Below are 7,645 nucleotides of genomic sequence, written 5' to 3' on the forward strand. Positions count from 1 at the left end.
TCACATCTGGCCACTCAGGAGCTCTGACATATGGCCTGCATCCTAAACACCCATATTCTGCAGCGCAAATTCCTGAGCAGCCAAAAAATCCCTGGTGCACAGATGACCAACACCTCAGAGCAGCCAAGAGCTAGCAGCAAGGGAGTCTTTTGCTTTCCTCTTGTGCAGCAAAACGCTCACCTGCTATCCCAGCCACGGAGTGCAGGTCTGAGACCTGCTCACACAGGGAGGCTTACCACAGCTGGATGTGAACCAGCAAGCACACAAGGTGGGACCGAGCACATTAAATACACTGCACTTTCAGCCCATTTTTATTACATCCTGGTTTGGAGAGGGGGGGAAAAAGAAGAAAGAGAGAAGGCCAAGGTCTCTCCCCAAATCAAGTTTCAAATTGTGCCATTTTGGGAACAATTCATCCAAGACACCATCACTGCTGCATTTTAGGCACACATAAACAATAAAATAATATCACTATACAGACACAGGAACTTTTTTTTCTCCTCACGCCTGCAGCTCTTCAAATTCATCTGACCCCCATGATTCTCATGAGATATCAGAAGAGTCATATCTCGAGGAGAAACTAACAAAACTCCACCAGCAGCATTCACAAAAGAGTCTACTTGCTCAGCTCTGTTTCACTGCAATCACACAATAAAAGCAGGACTAAAACCAAAATTCCTGCTACCAAGCTTCTTGGTCTGTTATCTGATGAAAGACTCAACAGATTAAAAAGAGACACAGTGCTAGTCCAAGTACTTGTATTTGAAACTGATTGCATAATAGCCAAGATCTTCTTAGCCAAATTCACCAGGCTCCTCATAGCCTTGGGCACATCCGAAGGGGCCCCCAGGCCTATCACAGCAAACAAACCAGCCTTTGCCTCCACATAGTATAGAAGCTCCCTCAGAGCATCTGTCGCAGAATCTGCTGTAAGATGTCTCAGCTGACCAAAAAATAGGAATTAAATCTCAAAAGCATCAGACTTCTGGCCCTTGAGCTCTTCTGACCCTTCACTGTCCACCTCACACATGAACACTGCAGAGCTTCACTCCCAGCACCAGCTGAACAGCATTTGGCTTCCTATCACAAAAACTGCTTGCCCTTTTTCTATGGGAATTAAACTGAAAAACCAAGACTACATCTTAAACCCACATTCCACCACTTAACCTGGAGCTTTTTCCATAGCAGGAGAAAGGTATGTTTGTCATACCACAGCAACAGGGAAGTTTGTTGTCTAAAGATCATTCAGGGGTTGGCAGCTCAAGATCTCTGCTGTCCTCTAAATTAAAAAGGACTTTATTCCTTCAGCCTAAGAATTGCCTTGGTTTTTTTCTTGAATTCCTGTTTCTAATCAGACACCTTTTTGGCACAGTCAAGCAACAAAACCAGAGTTCATCTTCACTGATTCCAGCACAGCAAAAGAATCCCTTGTTGTCCCAGAAGATCTGTGGTATATTCACGCTATCACACCTGAGTTCCAGTACATCTGGCAGCTACTGCAGCTATCTTTCTGAAGGAGCCTTAAAAAGCTTAGTAAGGGCTCTCTAGCAACAGCCAGGCTCTGAACAGCTCAGCTGTGCACAGGTGAGAGCAATATCCTCCGGGGATGTGCAGCCTGAGCAAGAAGGTGGTGAGGTTTTTCTAAACAAAGATCTGCACATTTCCACACCAATCTCCATGAAGTGAGGGGTATGAGGCACAAGTGAACCTCATGGTCAGATTCTGGGCCAGATTCTCAGCCCTTTTGGGCAAGATTGCCTGAACTGGAAATGTCTTTATGGCTGTTACTTCTGTTATGTTGAGAGAGGCTTCTCTTTCCATAAAGATCCATTGTTTAAATTTCTCATCTACCATCTCCTACACTCTCCAATGCAGCCCTAAAATAATCCCAGTGTGGCTGCATTTTGTTATTTTGATGGCGTTCTGCAGCATGAGAAAAGAAAGGAGGGGGAGTAGGATCATCTAAATGGTATTATTCTAACTGAAATCAAGCTTTTGTCCCAAAAGACACAAGGAAGGTAAAGTATGAACTTATCTTTACCCTCAGCTCTCACATAATGGACTGTGATGAAGAATCCACCTAGAGCACAGACTCCAATCTCTTTCATGGATCATTCTGAAGTAAACTTCCCAGGACTGATAAATGCTTCAGTGAGACAGATGGGATGGGATTCTGCTCCTCAGGAGCTCCCACAGGGCTCAGGCAGACACAATGATCAGTGTGCTACAAATACACTCACTGATCAGCTAAAGCTGAGATAAAACAGCTACTACAATGTTTCTACCAAGTCATGCACACCCCAGCCATAGGGACTTCTGTGTCCCAGCAGGCAAAGTCCCAGACTGCCAGACATGAACAGATCTCTCACCACTCCTTCATACCAGCACATCCCTGCTTCAGTGTGAAGGTCCACCCACAAAGGCAGCTCTCACCAGCCTCCTTACAGGGCTGTGACTGCTGAGACCCTCATTTCTAAGCAGCAGCAGGATGGGGCATATGCTACAGAGATCAACCAGCGAGAACAGGAAAGCCTTCCCAGACCTCACATTTGGATGCAGGACCTTCCTCAAGCAGTGCAAGAATGCTGACTGTGGCAGATATGAGGGCAGAAAGTCACACATTTTACCCTGGAAGAGTAAGGGGGAAGTCTTACTTGAATTGCTCTGTCAGCCTAACAGATTGCTTCCATTTCCCCTCAACACCCACACGTCCAGGAGGCCTCAAAAACAAGTACTCTGGCCTAGCATTGACTGGATAATGTGGAGCTATTTAAAAATAAGAATTGTAAAAAAAAAATATTATGAAGCAATCCTTTGCAGTCTAACACCCACAGGGTTAACTTCCTGCTGCCTGCTCCCTTCCCTTGCTGCTCAGCCCAGTCTCCTCTTGGAGGCAGGGACTCTGGTGCTTCAGCACTGCCCTGACCCAGGAAGGAGAGCTGTTCATGTCATGAGAGCTACAGTCAAACCCAGCTTCCCTTTTGCCTCTTTAGTCCAAACATATTTTGAGTTGGCCTTAAAATGAATCTGAACTCAAGCATGCAGGTGTCTACAATGATCTCCCCAACAGAGTACAAAATAAATAAAAGGAACACAGAATGGACAAAACAGGCAAGGATAAATAAAAAATTTAAAAAAGAAAGTTAGAAGTAAAGCTGTCTTTGTTCTGCCCTTAACACAAAGTGAGATGCAAGATATTTGCATAGAAAGATCCCATTCCTGAGGACTTAAAAACCTTCTCTTCTGTTTCCCTCATGAGACTACCCTGTTTCTCACCCCTGTACCTCCTCCCAGAGGCTCTTTATGTATTTCCCTATCCACCGAGACTGAACAAGAACACCACATTCACCAAGTGAGCCCCCACCACTAGACATCAACCATGGAGCCTGTAAGGATCAGAGGGGAGATGTTTGTTTCAGCCAAGAGACTCATTGCCAAGAGGGATTCAAGCAGCTCTTGTTGGAGGAGAAAGGGGGAACCCTGAACAAAGGGATCAGTCAGAGAAGAGGCTGCGGAAGGGAAGAGCCTGGGGCTCAAGGTGATTTCTGCCAGAGGGCTATTTTGTTGATAAGGATTACACAGCTACTCAGTCTGCCAGACATGAGCCTGCAAATGGTAAAGCATTCCCTGTTGGCCCTGTGATAATACCTATGCCATCTAGTTATAAAATAAGCCTAAGGTTGTTTTCCTAAACCGGGCAGTTGCTGGCAAAGCTAAAATAAGACACCGTTGCCTCACACTGCAGTAAAGCAGCCTCACACAATTTCCCTCTCCCTCCTGATACTTTCCTTCTTCCGCACAGCTGCACAGACAATACTGATGCCATCAATGCAAGATCAGGGCACTCCCAGTCCAAGCAAGGAACAACTTAAAAGAGGTTCAAACTCCAATTGCTTTCATCAGGGGAGTGGCTCCACCAGAGCCAAAATAAATGTTTGCTGATAATCCCGTGCCCTCTGTTTGCTTGTGTGGCTCCCATTTTATTAGCCTTCCTATGGTAAATTTTACAGCTGGGGTTAGCACAGCGATAAAATGCACAGATTATATTCTTTACTGTGGCTAGTCTGCTTCTCCCCAGTTTAATGCAGCTTTACCTCGAAAAAAATAAACACTTTGATCCAGGATGCTCTCTTGCCCCTTGCAAACCTTCACCTCCTTCTACTACTTGACAGTGATCAGCTCAGAGACCAACAGCCTGCTCCAGGGTGGGAGGAGAGCAAGTCACAATCAGATTTCCCTACAGAATGCTTGAGATGCTCTTTACAAGAGCACTCAAATCCGAGATCCTCCTCAATCACTGCACCACTGACAGTGATTTACCCCCCCCCTCCCTGCAATGTTCTGCCTGGGCTCCAACAGGACCCCTCAGATGTTGAAATACAAATAAACGCAGGATCCAGACCACAGAAACATATTGGCATCCTATGATTTGATTTCTCACACCATCATCACTGAAGCAGAAACTTCAGTGTCTATGCAGTAAGTTTTGATTCAGCCCCAAACACAATACATAACTTTCATCTCCTCCTTTTTCTTGATTTATTCAAGTTATGCCCCAGCCATTTCTCATTCTGAAAGCCAAGAGAGAAGCCAGCAGAAGAAAGGGACTTGCTTAGTCTTTATTTTTCCAAGTTCAAACTCCCCCAATTGGAAACTACACTAATCTGCATCACTTAGCTGAAGACACCTTTGTTCTAACTACATAAAAATCAAACATGAACCAGTTTATTAACTGTGGCACAGCAAAAGCTGAAGAAGCTGTCAGTAGCTCCCTAGTTCCAACATGGATTTGCTATTGCTTGGCAGCAGGCTAAGAAATTACTGTTCAGTCTTTAATGCTGAATTTTATGAATGGAAAATGGTTTTGCCCCAGAGCTTGTATTTATTATTCATAGCTTGGTCTGCTCCCTAAAAACAGGAAAGCAACATCAAATTCAAGGCCTCCCTGGATTCCTAGGGAACTACAAACCCAGATCAGGAACACACAATATTTTTTTCATTCCTAACCCTTTTGTCAGCATCTCCAAGGGTAAACACATAACAAGAAGCATAAGAGTTCAGGAAAACATTGGTACCTTGTGGATGATGAGTACAAACAAACAGGCCTAGAGCCACTACTACAATGAGCTTTGGTACTGCAATTGCAGAAGGTGGGAAGCAAATAACACTACAGGATTCTTTCATGTCCAAGTCACTGCTGCTTGCTCACACAGTCCTCACCCATAGTGTTGTCTACAATAGCAAACTGCTCCCACTGGCCAACAAAAAAAAGCAATACGAACAAAAACCCCAAGAACAGCCAAGCTAAGCAAAGGGCTCAAGTAGACTCTTGGGTATCTCTGGATTTAACCTCATCAGAGTATTGTGTAGGGGGAAAAGAAATTTTAAAAGATCACTCTTAGTCCACCAGTGGTAACGATTCAGGGAAATTTTTCTATGTCGGCTTGACTGAAATAAACTCTCTGTGCAGACCTTCATATAACTGATCTCAGCCTCAGTATTGAGAGGTATTTTCTCTGCTAATTTTCTGGGGTTTATCTTCCCCTAAGGATGAAACCCCAAACACAGGTTTTGTGTTTGAGGTAACAGAGCTAACAGACAAATATTAAATTTTGAAGACTTTCTGCTTGAAGTCAGGGTATGCAGCCAGATCAAGCAAAGCACTTGTGTCTGGAAAGAGCAATGACTAAAGTGGATTAAATGGAGGAACCTTCCAGACATAGGCTAGGACCACACAGCAGAGAGGACTGGTAAGATAAAGACTCATCACAAGCTATTTGAAAGGAAGTCCAAACTATAAAGTTATGCCTCAACGGTATGGGGACTTCAGCAGCAAAATTGGCTGAAGGAATTCCTGGTTGTGTCAAGACACTGGACTTGTGCTGTAGTTTTCTTTACTTATTTTAGGCTCAGAAAATTCTCTAGCTTGGCTCGTACCACAAAACCTTCAGCTGGGCTGAAGGATTGAGGTCCCAGGGTGCAGCACTGCTCACATCAAAATCACTGCTAAAGTTTCTGCATTGCCCCACCACAGTGCTGCTCAGGAGGCACTACCACACTACCAGGTTTTCCCACCACAGCGATTTCAAAATGTTCCTGCCTCCTCTCCTTCAATAGTAACTACACCCACAGGAAACACCATAGAATGAGATGAAAGAGAGAAGGATGGGGAACACCGTGAAATACAGATATAAATCAAAAAAACTTGCCAAAGTGGTACATCAGAGAAAACATTAGAAAGCCAGTCTGCTGTATTGCATAAGTGATTACATTTTGTACCATTTAGGGAAAATAAAACCCAACACCCATGCTGTTACTGGAACGTCTGCAAATTGTTTCCTTGGAGAGGGAAATGCTGCCTTTACCTATAAGGTCCTGCACATCTCTAAGTGCTCTTGAGACCATGTTGGAGCAGCTGATGTGCCTCAGGAAGTGCACCCTGTTTATGAAGGCTTGCCCCAGCTGCCCTGGGAGCCATCATAAACACAGCATCCACACACAGAATCCCTAGTTTGGAAGAGACCTTCACGATCATTGAGTCCAACCCAGCAGTAACACCTCAACTAGACCATGGCACCGAGTGCCACACCTAGTCTTTTTATAAACACATCGAGGGATGGTGACTCCACCACCTCCTTGGGCAGACCATTCCAGTACTTTATCACCCTTTCTTTAAAAAACTTTTTTTCTGATATCCAACCTGTATTTCCCTTGGTGCAGCTTAAGACTGTGTCCTCTCGTTCTGTCAGTTGAGGCCTGGAGAAAGAGACCAACCCCCACCTGACTACAGCCGCCTTTCAGGAAGTTGTAGACAGTGATAAGGTCACCTCTGAGTCTCCTTTTCTCCAGGCTAAACAACCCCAGCTCCCTCAGTCATTCCTCACAGGGTTTGTGTTCCAAGCCCCTCACCACCCTTGTTGCCCTCCTCTGGACACACTCAAGCATCTCAAGGTCCTTTCTGAACTGAGGGGCCAGAACTGGACACAGCACTTGTGGTGTGGCCTCACCAATGCCAAGTACAGGGGAAGAATGACCTCCCTGCTCCTTCTGGCCACTCTGCTCCTGATCCAGGCCAGGATGCCTTTGGCCTTCTTGGCCACCAGGGCACACTGCTGGCTCATGTTCAGCTGCTGTCACCAATACCCCCAGGTCCCTTTCTTCCTGGGCAATGTCCAGCCACACCTTCCCCGGCCTATAATGGTGCAGGGGGTTATTGTGGCCAAAATGCAGGACTTGGCACTTAGACTTATTAAATTTCATCCTATTGGACTCTGCCCATCCATTCAACTGTTCCAGGTCTCTCTGCAGAGCCATCCCACCTTCCAACATATTGACACAAGCTCCCAGCTTAGTGTCATCTGCAAATTTACTAATGAAAGACTCAATTCCCTCATCCATGTCATCAACAAAAATATTGAACAGAACTGGCTGCAATATAGACCCCTGAGGGACACCACTGGTGACTGTCCCCAGCTGGATGCAGCACTGCTCACCACCACTCTCTGGGCCCGGCCATCCAGCCAGTTCCTAACCCAGCAAAGAATGCTCCTGTCCAAGCCCCGGGCTGCCAGCTTTTCCAGGAGTATGCTGTGGGAGACATGTCAAAGGCCTTGCTGAAGTCCAGGTACACAACATCCACAGCCTT

This window comes from Chamaea fasciata, unplaced genomic scaffold (assembly GCF_029207755.1).
Source record: "Chamaea fasciata isolate MVZ Bird 193981 ecotype frontalis unplaced genomic scaffold, bChaFas1.0.hap1 SCAF_1, whole genome shotgun sequence".
NCBI lineage: Eukaryota > Metazoa > Chordata > Aves > Passeriformes > Sylviidae > Chamaea > Chamaea fasciata.